Raw genomic sequence first — 15,304 nt, 5'->3', positions numbered from 1 at the left:
ATATTAAGGAGGAATCAAAATGAAATGAAACAACTAGTGGAACAGGAAATTGCGATAGTGAAAAAAAACCTCAATGAAATGAAGAACTCAATAGATCAAATGGCAAACACATTAGAGAGCCTTAAAAACAGAATGGATGAAGCAGAGGAGAGAATATCGGAATTAGAAGACAGAGAACAGGAAAGGAAACAGTCAAATCAAAGAAAAGAAGAAGAAATCAGAAATCTAAAAAATACTGTCAGGAATCTACAGGATACTATTAAAAAACCCAACATTCGGGTTCTAGGAGTTCCTGAAGGCATGGAAAGGGAGAAAGGATTAGAAGGCCTTTTTAGTGAGATACTAGCAGAAAATTTCCCAAGTTTGGAGAAGGACAGAGACATCCTAGTACAGGAAGCTCAGAGAACCCCTAATAAACATGATCAAAAGAGATCCTCACCACGACACGTCGTAATCAAACTCACCACAGTGAAACACAAAGAAAAGATCCTAAAATGTGCAAGAGAGAAACGACAGATTACTCTCAGAGGATCTCCAATTAGACTTACAGCTCATTTCTCATCAGAAACCCTACAAGCCAGGAGAGAATGGCGAGATATAGCCCAGGTACTAAGAGAGAAAAACTGCCAGCCCAGAATATTATATCCTGCAAAGCTCTCATTTGTGAATGAAGGTGAAATTAAGACCTTTCACAGCAAACAGAAATTGAAAGAATTTGTCGCCACTCGTCCAGCCCTGCAAAAGATGCTTAAAGACGTGTTACATACAGAAACACAGAATCACGGTCACCAATATGAAAGAAGGTAAAGGAAGGAAACCTCAGAGCAAAAGATCACAGGAATCTCAAACCAGATATTAGAAAATATCTTTGGCAAATGGCAGGGCAAAGTTACTCCTTCCCAATAGTCACATTGAATGTTAATGGCTTGAATTGTCCAGTTAAAAGACACCGAATGGCTGATTGGATTAAGGAACAAAACCCATCCTTTTGCTGCTTACAAGAAACCCATCTATCCAACAATGATCCATACAAGCTGAGAGTGAAAGGCTGGAAAAAGATATACCACGCCAACAGAAATGAAAAGAGAGCGGGCGTAGCCATCTTAATATCGGACAACATAAACTTTACTACAAAAACTGTTAGGAGAGACAAAGAGGGGCACTATATAATGATTAAGGGATCCATTCAACAAGAAGATATAACGATTATCAACGTATATGCACCTAATTACAGGGCACCAGCTTATTTAAAAGACTTGTTAAGGGACTTAAAGGGAGACTTAGACCCCAATACAATAGTACTGGGGGACTTCAATACTCCACTCTCAGAGATAGACAGATCAACAGGACAGAAGATCAACAAGGAGACAGTAGATTTAAATGACACTATAGCCCAAATGGATCTAACAGACATCTACAGAACATTTCATCCTACATCTAAGGACTTTACATTCTTCTCAGCAGTACATGGAACCCTCTCTAGGATTGACCACATACTAGGCCATAAAGCAAGTCTCAGCAAATTCAAAAGAATTAGAATCATACCATGCAGCTTCTCAGACCACAAAGGAATGAAATTGGAAATTGGCAACTCAGGAATCCCTAAAGCACGTGTAAACACATGGAGATTGAACAATATGCTCCTGAATCAACAATGGGTCATAGAAGAAATTAAAAGAGAAATCAAAAATTTTCTGGAAGTAAATGAGGATAACAGCACAACATACCAAAACCTATGGGATACAACAAAAGCAGTGTTAAGAGGAAAGTTTATATCAATAGGTGCCTACATCAAGAAATTGGAAAGGCACCAAATAGATGAGCTTTCAAGTCATCTCAAGGATCTAGAAAATCTGCAGCAAACCAAACCCAAACCCAGTAGGAGAAGAGAAATAATTAAAATCAGAGAAGAAATCAACAGGATTGAATCCAAAAAAACATTACAAAAAATCAGCCAAACGAGGAGCTGGTTTTTTGAAAAAATAAACAAAATTGACACCCCATTGGCCCAACTCACTAAAAAAAGAAGAGAAAAGACCCAAATCAATAGGATCAGAGATGAAATGGGAAACGTAACAACAGACGCCACAGAAATAAAAAGAATCATCAGAAATTACTACAAGGACTTGTATGCCAGCAAACAGGGAAATCTATCAGAAATGGACAGATTCTTGGACACATACAACCTCCCTAAATTGAGCCAGGAAGACATAGAAAACCTAAACAGACCAATAACTGACACAGAAATTGAAACAGTAATAAAGGCCCTCCCAACAAAGAAAAGCCCAGGGCCAGATGGATTCACTGCTGAGTTCTACCAGACATTTAGAGAAGAACTAACTCCAATTCTTCTCAAACTATTCAGAGCAATCGAAAAAGAGGGAATCCTCCCAAATTCCTTCTATGAAGCCACCATCACCTTAATTCCTAAGCCAGAAAGAGACGCAACATTGAAAGAGAACTACAGACCAATATCCCTGATGAACATAGATGCAAAAATCCTCAATAAAATTCTGGCCAATAGAATGCAACAACACATCAGAAAGATCATCCACCCAGACCAAGTGGGATTCATCCCCGGTATGCAGGGATGGTTCAACATTCGCAAAACAATCAACGTAATACACTACATTAACAGACTGCAGAAGAAAAACCATATGATTCTCTCAATAGACGCAGAGAAAGCATTTGATAAAATACAACACCCTTTCATGATGAAAACTCTAAGCAAACTGGGTATGGAAGGAACATTCCTTAATACAATCAAAGCAATATATGAAAAACCCATGGCCAACATCCTATTGAATGGGGAAAAGTTGGAAGCATTTCCACTGAAATCTGGTACCAGACAGGGATGCCCTCTCTCACCACTGCTATTCAATATAGTTCTGGAAGTTTTGGCCAGAGCTATTAGGCAAGAAAAAGAAATTAAAGGGATACAAATTGGGAAGGACGAACTCAAACTATCCCTCTTTGCAGATGATATGATTCTTTATTTAGGGGACCCAAAGAACTCTACTAAGAGACTGCTGGAACTCATCGAAGAGTTTGGCAAAGTAGCAGGATATAAAATCAATGCACAAAAATCAACAGCCTTTGTATACACAGGCAATGCCACGGCTGAGGAAGAACTTCTAAAATCAATCCCATTCACAATAGCCACAAAAACAATCAAATACCTTGGAATAAACTTAACCAAAGACGTTAAAGATCTCTACGATGAAAACTACAAAACCTTACAGAAAGAAATAGAAGAGGATACCAAAAAATGGAGAAATCTTCCATGCTCATGGATTGGAAGAATCAATATCATCAAAATGTCTATCCTCCCAAAAGCAATTTATACATTCAATGCAATACCCATCAAGATCCCGAAGACCTTCTTCTCAGATATAGAAAAAATGATGCTGAAATTCATATGGAGACACAGAAGACCTCGAATAGCCAAAGCAATCCTGTACAACAAAAACAAAGCTGGAGGCATCACAATACCTGATTTTAGGACATACTACAGGGCAGTTGTTATCAAAACAGCATGGTACTGGTACAGAAACAGATGGATAGACCAATGGAACAGAATAGAAACACCAGAAATCAATCCAAACACCTACAGCCAACTTATATTTGACCAAAGATCCAAATCTAATCCCTGGAATAAGGACAGTCTATTCAATAAATGGTGCTGGGAAAATTGGATTTCCACGTGCAGAAGCTTGAAGCAAGACCCATACCTATCACCTTACACAAAAATTCACTCAACATGGATTAAAGACTTAAATCTACGACCCGAAACCATCAAATTATTAGAGAGCATTGGAGAAACCCTGCAAGATATAGGCACAGGCAAAGACTTCCTGGAAAATACTCCAACAGCACAGGCAGTCAAAACCAAAATTAACATTTGGGATTGCATCAAATTGAGAAGTTTCTGTACTTCAAAAGAAACAGTCAGGAAAGTGAAGAGGCAACCAACAGAATGGGAAAAAATATTCGCAAACTATACTACAGATAAAGGATTGATAACCAGAATCTACAAAGAAATCAAGAAAATCCACAACAACAAAACAAACAACCCACTTAAGAAATGGGCCAAGGACCTCAATAGACATTTTTCGAAAGAGGAAATCCAAATGGCCAACAGACACATGAAAAAATGTTCAAGATCACTAGCAATCAGAGAAATGCAAATCAAAACCACAATGAGGTTCCATCTCACCCCGGTGAGAATAGCTCACATTCAGAAATCTACCAACAACAGATGCTGGAGAGGATGTGGGGAAAAAGGGACACTAACCCACTGTTGGTGGGAATGTAAACTGGTTAAGCCACTATGGAAGTCTGTCTGGAGATTCCTCAGAAACCTGAACATAACCCTACCATACAACCCAGCCATCCCACTCCTTGGAATTTACCCAAAGGAATTTAATTTGACAAATAAAAAAGCCATCTGCACATTAATGTTTATTGCAGCTCAATTCACAATAGCTAAGACCTGGAACCAACCCAAATGCCCATCAACAGTAGACTGGATAAAGAAATTATGGGACATGTACTCCATAGAATACTATACAGCAGTAAGAAACAATGAAACCCAGTCATTTGCAACAAGATGGAGCAATCTGGAAAACATCATGCTGAGTGAATTAAGCCAGTCCCAAAGAGAAAAATATCATTTGTTTTCCCTGATCGATGACAACTGAGCGCCAAAGAGGAAACCTGTTAAGTGAAATGGACACTATAAGCAACAATGAACTGATTAGCTCCTGTCCTGACTTTAGATGTACAATGTAATACTTTATCCTTTTTAGTATTTGTTGTTGTTGTTGTTGTTCTAGTACTATTGGTTGAACTCAGTAATTAACACACAATTATTCTCAGGTGTTTAAATTTTAACTGAAAAGTGATCCCTGTTAAATCTAAGAGTGGAAAAAGAGAGGGAGGAGATGAACAATTTGGAACATGCTCAATCGGACTGGCCGCAAATGGTGGAGTTAGAAAGGTGCAGGGGATTCCAACACAATTCCATCAAGATGGCATGTACCAATGCCATCGCACTAGTCCAAGTGATCAATTTCAGCTCACAATTGATAGCTCTGATAGGTCTAAGAGTCAAAGAGATCACACAAACAAGACAAGTATCTGCTAATACTAACTGATAGAATCAAAAAGGGAGAGAAAGATCCAACATGGGAAGTGGGATACACAGCAGACTCATAGGATGGCAGATGTCCTAAACAACACTCCGGCCTCAGAATCAGCCCTCAAGGCATTCAGATCTGGCTGAAGAGCCCATGAGAGTATAGCAGGCATGGAAAGCCAAGATATCATGGGAAAAAAAAAAAAAAGACCTAAATGAATGATCTCTGTGAGTGAGATCCCAGTGGAAAAACGGGGCCATCAAAGAAGGAGATACCCTTCTCCGAAGGGAGGAGAGAACCTCCACTTTGACTATGACCCTATCGGAATAAGACCAAAGTCAGCGAACTCTAAAGGCTTCCATAGCCCTGGCAACTCATGACTAGAGCCTAGGGAGATTACTGACGCCATGAACAGGAGTGTCAAATTGTTAAGTCAGCAACAGGAGTCACTGTGTACTTACACCCCATGCGGGATCTGTCCCTAATGTGTCGTCTAAAGCCAAGTGATGCTATGACTGGTACTGAAACAGTATTTTTATACTTTGCGTTTCTGTGTGGGCGCAGACTGATGAGGTCTTTGCTAATTATATACTGAAGTGATCTTCTGTATATAAAGAGAATTGGAAATGAAAAAAAAAAACAAAAACAAAAAACAACCTGGTGTTAAAATGGAAATGGCATAGAAAATTAATTATTTTGAAAAAAAAAATTATGTGGGATCTCTGTCTTTAATGTGCTGTACATTGCTATTTAATGTTATAATTAGTAATCCAATGGTAGTTTTTTCACTCGATGTTGCTATGGGGGCAAAATGTTGAAACCTTTACCTAATATATACTAAATTGATCTTCTGTATACAAAGAGAATTGAAAATGAATCTTTACATGAATGGAAGGGGAGGGGTAGCGGGAGGGGGGAGGGTTGCGGGCGGGAGGGAAGTTGTGGGAGGGGGGAAGCCATTGTAACCCACAAGCTATACTTTGGAAATTTATATTCATTAAATAAAAGTTTAATAAAAAAAAAAAAGATAGAGTTTGGTTTTGCAGGCAGAAAAAGTTCTGGATATTGGTTGCACAGTTATGTAAATATACTTAACACTACCAAATTGTAGACTTTAAAGGGTTGTGATGGTAAAGTTTATGTTATATGCATTTGACTACAATGAAATGTGTTTTTAAAAGACAATCTTGGTTAAGCTTGAGGCATTCAGTCATAACTCAAAATTCCTTTTTATTTTTCTGATTAAAATTGAATTCAAAATTCTAAAAAAAAAAAAATTTTACATTACATTTAAAAAAATAAAACATTCGTTTTGAAATTTATTTATTAATTAAGCAGCAGAAAGAGACAGATGCAGAGAGCTCCCATCCACTGGTTTGTTCACCAAATGCTCAGCTGAGAACTTAATCCATGTTTCTCATGTGGGTGGTAGGAACCCAACTACTTGAGCCATCACCTACCTCTTCTCAGGGTACACATTGGCAAGAAGCTGGAAATTTAACCTCTGCCTAGAATCCTACACTAGCTTCCCATACTTCTTAAAACAAAGACCCTATAACATGGAGAAGGATTTGAATTATTTGACATCACCTCTCCTCTTATTCCTTACAACACTGCCTCTAAATCTCTTCGACTAGTTCCACAACACTTCTTGGAGCTTCCTACATAAGCCTTGCACCTGCTCTCTTCTATGCTTGGACCGCCCAGCTCCTCCTTTTTCACCTCCTCACCTCCCAGTCTTCCTCACATCTCAGCTGAAGCACATTTTCTCAGGGATGCTCTCCCAGACCATCCAGAGGAGCCAAGGGAAACACTCATATCACCCTGCATCACTCCTGCACATTGCTCCTTTGCACTTACCACAGCTCGGAGTCTCCATTTATTTCCGTGGCTCTGTCCAGTTTCCCACCAGACTGTCAACTCCATGAGGACAGGGACAATGTCATTTTTCTTAATACTGTATGCCAGAAGATCTACTATAATACTTAGTACATAGGAGGCTTCATTTATAATGTTCATCAAATACATATTTAGTGATTACCATGCAAGTAGATTTGTGACAATTGCATAAAAGGAAAAGAAAAAGAAAAATGGTTAATGGAAACACAAAGTAGAATTGATATAATGTTAAAAAGAGAAATGTACAAAAGATGAAAGTTAGTAAATCAATTTTAATCTTCTACAAGGGAAATTTTCTTATCTGATTCATTTGTATGTGTGCCTTCTATTGTAAAATTTTGTTTTCCCAGTGACTTCACATTTATTCTTGTAACCAGAACTACTTTGGAGATACCAAACAGTAGTGGAGAGTTGTTCAGAGCTGTAGAAAAATCAATGTATGGAAATGATTTATATATGTGTGTGTGTGTGCAAAATTGTATGTTATTTAATTGTACAAAATTGAGTACTAACTTGCTAACATCCACTAAAGTTATGAAATAATTGAGTAACAATATCTGGAAAGAAATAGAACTTGACTATACACAAATCATACAACCAAAGGATTGAATTTTCACTGAAAAAGAAGTCTATAGACAAGGCCTTCTTATGTCATTTTGGAAATTCTAGGAAAAAGAGTATTTCAGACTGAAAAATAAAAATTTCCAAATAAAAAGCTAATATTTAAGGAATTTGTTTTACTAACATGCTTGAAGGCATCAACTTGAGTGTTTGTGTCCATAATTTCCTGAATTGTATAAAATATAGACTATATGACATCTGCCTGAGGCATTAGTTTGTAAATATTTCACGACTTTAAAAATGTACCATGATTAAATTTGTTTTAGTAATCGACTGAATGATGTTTTACAGCAAGAAAATGAAGAAAAAAATTTCTTCTTGTGGTTTTATCTGGGAGCTTTGAAAATACATCAGAAAGTTAATTTTATTTTTTATATATTAAGACCAAAACCAAAGTTCAGAGTTCTTCTGGGAATAGGAGAGTGAGAGACAGAGAGAGAGAGAGAGAGAATGATTCTTGAGACTAGGATCCACAATTCTTCCCTTTTCCTATGGAAAAAAAAATACTGTAAACATTGTAATTACAAGTCTTCAGCTGGCCACAAATTTGTTTTGGTATCTGTGGTTTAAAAGTAATAGTTTCCACTGGCGCCGTGGCTCATTAGTCTAATCCTCCACCTGTGGCGCCGGCACTCCAGGTTCTACTTCCGGTTGGGGCGCCAGATTCTGTTCCAGTTGCTCCTCTTCCAGTCCAGCTCTCTGCTGTGGCCTGGGAGGGCAGTGGAGGATGGCCCAAGTCCTTGAGCCCTGCACCCACATGGCAGACCAGGAGGAAGCACCTGGTTCCTGGCTTCTGATCGGTGCGGCCGTAAGTGGCCATTTGGGGGGTGGACCAACGGAAGGAAGACCTTTCTCTCTGTCTCTCTTACTGTCTAACTTTGCCTGTCAAAAATAAATAAATAAATAAAAATAAAAGTAATAGTTTCTAAAGATGTCCAGCACCTGATCACTATACCTTAGAATATGTTATTTTTCATAGACCTTGCCATGTGATTAAATTAAGGTTCCTGGGCTGTGATGTGGCAAGGGTACATAGTCACAGAGAGGTTGTCAGATATGCTATGGGCTTGAAAATAAAAGAAGAGGCCACATGCTAATGAATGTAGAGATATTCTAGAAGGTGAGAAATACATATCTTTACTCATACATAGTAAATTTTGTAATAGTCATAGGTCATTAAAACTAGAGTAGTATGTAATTTTTAACCATTTTTGACAGATTTAAAACAAAATTTGAAAAAAACACCATTTTCAGCAAAACTGATACAAACTTTTTTTTTTAATTTTAGCTCCCACATATGAGGGAGAAATATGGTATTTCAAAAATAACAAATTAAATAGTTAAAAATTAATGTATAAGTCATAATGAAATTTAAAAAGACACATCTTGATAATACCATGATTTTAGCTCAGTGAAACCCACTTCAAATCACTCACACCCTCATTTTTTTTAAATCCACTAAGTTTGTGGTAAACAATAGCAAGACTAATAGGAAACTAATTTAGTGTTTTGCATTTGGTATTCATATTTTTATTTAAGTACATTAAAAACAAGTTAGAAAAAACTTTAATATTAGAATGGTCTCTAGCATAAATTTATCAAGTAGATGAAACCCAATAAATGTTTCTGAGCATTTATCTTACAGTGTCTTTTGTAGTCAAAGTTATCCATTTAATTGACATGTGACTTGGGTATTTCGGAAATTTGGAAACACAGATAAGTTTGTGCTGTACTCATCAATCCTATAGAGATCCAAGTCTCTCTGGCCATGAAGGAATATAGCGTTCACTGCAAGTGGTAAGACAAGTTCAGGAATGATTACAGTGTAGGAGAGAAGTAATGTGGACATAAATATTCAGGGGAGGTAAGGAGTGGAAGAAGGACAGAGACAGACAGGTCTTCAGGTGGGAGAATCAAGGCTGAGTCCTTGGAAACAGCAGTTTTATACACGCTGTGGTGAATACCTTTACAAGCAAAGGAAACAGAATGAGTAGCAATGTGATATTAGGAAATCATAAAGCAAGAACAGAGAAAATATGTAGTTGTGAGGATAAGATTGGAAAAGCAAGAAAAGGCTAGGCAACTGTAGGCCCTAAAAGACAAATTCAAGATTTTGGTTTGCTTATTCTGTGGGCTATGGATAAATTCTCCATAGTCATGTAATATAAAGTCCTTTCTTGTCCTCTTTCACCAATATTAAAAGAAGCACTTACGATTTCCTTGAGGGAGTGGTAAAGGAGATAAAAACCAATAATTTCCAAGTGTTTGTCCCATCATCTGACAACTTAGAAAATTATACTGAATTGGAACTGATCATTCTGCTCTGTGGGAGTGTGAAGTTACATACATCCTCAGAGCTAGGTGAAGGGAATTCCTTTCTTTCTAAACAACAAAGACATAAAGAGACAGTTAGTGCATCATGGCTTTATTCCTTGACAGGAAATAGAAGACCATGGCACAGAGTGTATGGGCTAGACTGTGAGTGTGATACACACTTCCTCATTGGGTATAGTGACATTTTAGTCTTGGAATGTAAGGTGTTTCTGGAAAGAAATTTTCCCCCCTGTCTGGCTACACAGGATTCTGAAAGCCCAGGATGACCCAGAGGCCACACGGTAAAGATTATGGAGTCTCTAATTTTTGTACAAGGAGAGTCAAGCTTTTGTTTGGTATACGTTTGGCAGCTTGCAATGCAAGGAAAAGAGGTAATGATTGCTGTTTCCAATAGAACTTCCTCATGTTCTTTGCTAAACAAGTGATTTGTAGTCATGCAGGCCTGGGATTAAAGCACTAATAGATGCCTTAAGAAAATTGCTTTCAACTTTCTAAAACTAATTTCAAAGTGAGGCTGAAATAATTCTGATAGAACAAACTTCTGAAAATGAAATGAAATGTGAAATGCCTATGGTGTCCCCTACACAGTGGACATTCATGCCAGCTCCCAGGAAGTGTCCCCTCTGTTGAAGAAACCCAATTGACTGAACTCATACATGTATTTGTCACTTACAACTTACAGTGAACTACTCATTCAAAGACTAACTCGAGTAGATTATACTATTACACTCAAAGTCTGCTACGTGGATACCTCTAACTTCATCTTGTTTTATAAGGTAAAATCAACCTGCTTGTTAATATCAGTGCTCTCACCACTCTTACCTCCCTACCCAGTCCTCCAATCCTAACCATCTCCATTCCCACTTCTTCCATGATACCTTAAATCATAGCCTTCTTTGTACAAATATCTCTGCTTCCTATTGCCCATAGTATGCATTGCTTAAATTGCCTAATTACTTTACATATTTATGTAGTAAAATGTGACACATTGATACATATATACAATGTGTAATGATCAGATCACAGTAATTAACATTTCCAGCTCCTTAAACATTTAACATTTCTTTGTTGGGAACCCTCAAACTATTCTAATTCCTTATAAAACACAATAAATTATTGTGAATTATAATGACCTTACTGTGCTTATAGACCATTAGAACTTATCCCTCCTATAAAATTGTATTTTAGCATATGTTTTTCAACTTTCTACACTTTTTCCCTCCTAGCCTTCCTAATTTCTAATGACCACTGGTCTACTCTGTACTTCTTTGAAATCCAACTACTTTTAGGTTCCACATATAAGGTAAAACATGCAGTATTTGTGTATGCCTGGCTTATTTCATTTACACATTGTCCTCCAGTTCCATCATATTGCTGCAAATGACAATATACCATTCCTTTTTATGACTAGTCAATATTCTATTGTGTTTATTTAATATATTTTCTTTTTCCTTTTACTCATTGATGGACACCTTGATTTATTCTACAGCTTGACTACTGTGATTAGTTTTGTAATAAATAAAGTACTGGAGATGTCCTTTTTATATACTGATTTTGTTTCTTTGGGATATAGACACAGTAATAGGAAAGTTGGATCATATGGTGGTAGTAGTAGTACTATTTTTGGCTTCATATGGAATCTCCATTCTGTTTTCCATAATGACTGTACTAATACACATTCCAACTAACCATGTATGAGTTCTACTATCTCTGTAACCTGACTAGCATGGTTATTTTTGACTTTTTGGTTATAGACTTTCTAACTGATGTGAGCTTATACCTCATTATGGTTTTGATATGTGAATTTTACATATATTATCTTTAGCTTCAACTTTGGAATGTATTAGGGGAAGAATGAATAACATTAATTCTTTATCCTCATGATTTCATAAAATTATTTGTTTAGAAGACTTTGATTATAACCCTCTGGCCATTTTCTTTTTAACTCCTGGTTATCTACTCTGCCTTCTCAGACACAGAGTCTAATAAAGGGCTGTTTCACTAAAGGTTTGTTTCCCCTCTTCCATTGTACTTGGGTATCATCAAGTGAGCTTTATCCCCAACTTACTTGAATTTTCAGATAAAAAGAGAACTTGTATTTTCTTTGTTAAATAGTATTGTGCGAGAATAGAAAAGGAAATGATTAGAGCATGATGCTTAGAACTTGATTCATTAGCTTTTAGCCAGTTATATAACTTTTGGCTAGGCCAGTTTCAAGTTTATTCAGTTGTAAAATTTGGGTAATAGTAATCTATTTTTCATTCTTTTCTGGCTGTGAGCAGTTAGTTGGTGTGGTCAAGTATTTCACAAGTATTAATGATTGCTGATATAGATCTATAAAATCGTTTAAACCAGAAAGTTTTAGAAATTATTTATTCAGTGATGTCGCTCCACAGATTAAAAAAAAAAAGAATGAAACCAAGCAAAATAATAAAAAACCTCTGAGGCTCATGGAGTTGAATAACTTTCCTAAGGTCTTATGACTTTTGGAAACCAGGTCAAAACAAACTTTCAGATATCCTAACTTTGGACCTGAATATCTTCAATCACAACATCCCTAGATCATTCTGGGGAAACAGACAACAAAATCTCTACCATTGAGTCAGTCAAGCTCAAATGTGTTTTCAAATTCTGGCTTTTTTTTTTTTTAACCTTTTCCACATTCCATTCTCTAGGCAGGGGAAGGAAGGAAGATCCTTTCCCAGCTTTACTGGTTAGTATCACTGGAAGTTTCTTATATGTATTCCTGCCAATATCATTTTTAATTCAGTAAAGACGTATTTAGGGTGGTAACTTGTCTGAAGTTTATGAAATAACTGATATTAGCTTCAAAAAACTCAGGTGAAGGCATCTTGCTTCTAGGAAACTTTATCCTTGGTGACTAGTGAAAATGCTGTAATTAGTAATATTAAAGGCTAAAACAAAAATGAGAATTGGAAGTGTCTTCCAAATATCACCATGTTTATGTTAATGATTCAAAAGTATTTATTGCATTAATGACAACAGAGGATATATTTACTACCTTCTCCAGATAACAATTATATTTTCTTTTTTAAGTAAAGTGGAAGCTTCTGAGTGTGGCTTAAACGTCAACATACTTAAAAATTACCTAGTGTGTTTATGCATTGGAGATCTGGACAGTTAAAATGTATTGCCATTGCTGACCTATTCCTTAAAATCAGAAGTTGTGCGAAAGACATAATTTTTGTGAAATATGAGCTTTTAAGAAAGTAAGTCAGTTACATAAACTTTCTAGGAGCCAGTCCCACTTCACATATTAGTTTTTTTTTCTTAAAAGAGCAAAAAGCCTGTGGCAAATGCACAATTTTGTATTTAAAGATAACATACCTCCCCCATGATTTGGTACTACTCCAAAAACTTGACCTTTTCACTTACTGCTATAATTCACAAATGATAAACTAATCAAATTTAACAAATTATAATTTCCTACACACTTACCTTTGGTTTTCTTAAAGAAATATTAAGAACCTACTATGTGTCAAGTCCAATTTTCAGCTTTTGAGGTGGGAAAATACATGATTCATATTTGTTAAATTATAGTCCAGAATCACAAAAATGTATTGATGGTATATTGTGATCTAGGCTATCTGACAAACTGGGAATGAGACAATGAAGGAATATGCCATTCATGAACCCTGCATTTGAAGAACTCTGAGAATAGCTGAGGTTTTGATGAGGTTGATGTTACAATGGCCACAAGCAGTTATGGATCAGGAGAATAATAAGAACTGGTTTTCTGGAAAAGGTACCTGCCATATGATTGCTAAAGAATGGAAATATTTAAAAATACACTGATGAGATGAGAGTTGGAAAGGGTGGAGAACTAATACCAGTTCAGTGTTGCTTCATAGACTGCAAACCTCTGCTGTCTCCTATCTTAAATGTCTTCCACATTTCAATCCTGAGGTCCACACATGTGTGTTCTTCTCCTCCTATTCTTGATTAAAATACTTGACCAAAACACTACCTACTGCCTGAAGTATTTTTGATATTTCTGCTGTATATTAAAATGTCTGCAAATAAATTAGAAAGAATTTGCCAATAGCATCCATACTTATTTCATGTGTTTCTACTGTATTTCCTAAGTGATATAGCCAACAAAAGTTGCATTCTCAATTTAATTGTATTCATTAAAACTCAAATGCCATATCACTACATTTGGGTAAGTCTTACATTTCCCAAATTTGTTAGGTTTCCATAACTTCTTTTAATTACACAGTTTTATTGTTGACTACCATTGGGTACCTGATTTCATAACTTTTCTTTTTTCATACTGTAGTAAAAAATTAATCTTTAAAAATATGAAAGATGTCACTGAAATGTAGTGAACAAAAATTGCTTTTTAAAACTATAACAGTGTTGGTTCAATTAGATATTCATATTTTAAAAGTTATTTTGACCCTTTCTTCATAATACATGCAAAAATTTGAAATATTCTAGAAGAACAAATAGAATGATAACAGTAGTATTGAAGTAAGTATCTTTTCCTAAAAATAATACAAAAATACACTAACTGTAAAATAAAACATTTATGATTTGGACACTGGGTGGATTTATAATGTGACACTAAGATCCTCTTTCAAGAAAAGATTTGTTGCCCCAGCTCCTGAGAAGGCTGACAGTGTTCTGTTGCCATTCTGCTTTAGGGATTGCCTGAGGGGCAAAGAACCATTTACCTATGACCGTGCTCTTTCAAGGGCAGCTTCTAACCAGTAACTGATTAAGACAAGATACAAAATTCTACCATTTTGGATCAATGCAGGAAAACTCTGAGAGGATACATATTCTCTGATTGGCTGTGAGCATTGGACTGGGATCATGGCTTCCCCATTTTCCCTTTCTTTCCCTGGTAGTGGGTCCAAAGGACAATCTATAACTATCATAAAGACTAAACTATTTCAAAGTCAACTGGAAAGACCAAGCTGTGTCAGAAGTCATTCAAATTAAAAATTTGTTATCACCAACATATTAAGAGAGTAAAATTGCAGGCTATTACCCAGGAGAAAAATATCTGAAGCATATCTGAAAACTGTATTGCATCTAGAATAGATACAGAATTTCTGGACACATCAGTAGATAACAATTGCGTTAAATATGGAAAAAGGACTTGTTGAGTTACTGTTCAAATAGCATATCCACATGACCTATAGGAATAAAGGTGCTTAATTCTTCAGTCATTAGAGAGATTAAAAAGTAGACAAAATAACCTAACAATAACCTAACCTCTCACTGTCTAATTCTACCTGTCAAATAAGTAAACAGACAAAAGAACAAAAAGCAAAGTAACCAGA

The sequence above is a fragment of the Lepus europaeus genome, chromosome 17 (assembly GCF_033115175.1).
Source record: "Lepus europaeus isolate LE1 chromosome 17, mLepTim1.pri, whole genome shotgun sequence".
Classification (NCBI taxonomy): Eukaryota; Metazoa; Chordata; class Mammalia; order Lagomorpha; family Leporidae; genus Lepus; species Lepus europaeus.
This window is presented reverse-complemented; position numbering follows the sequence as displayed.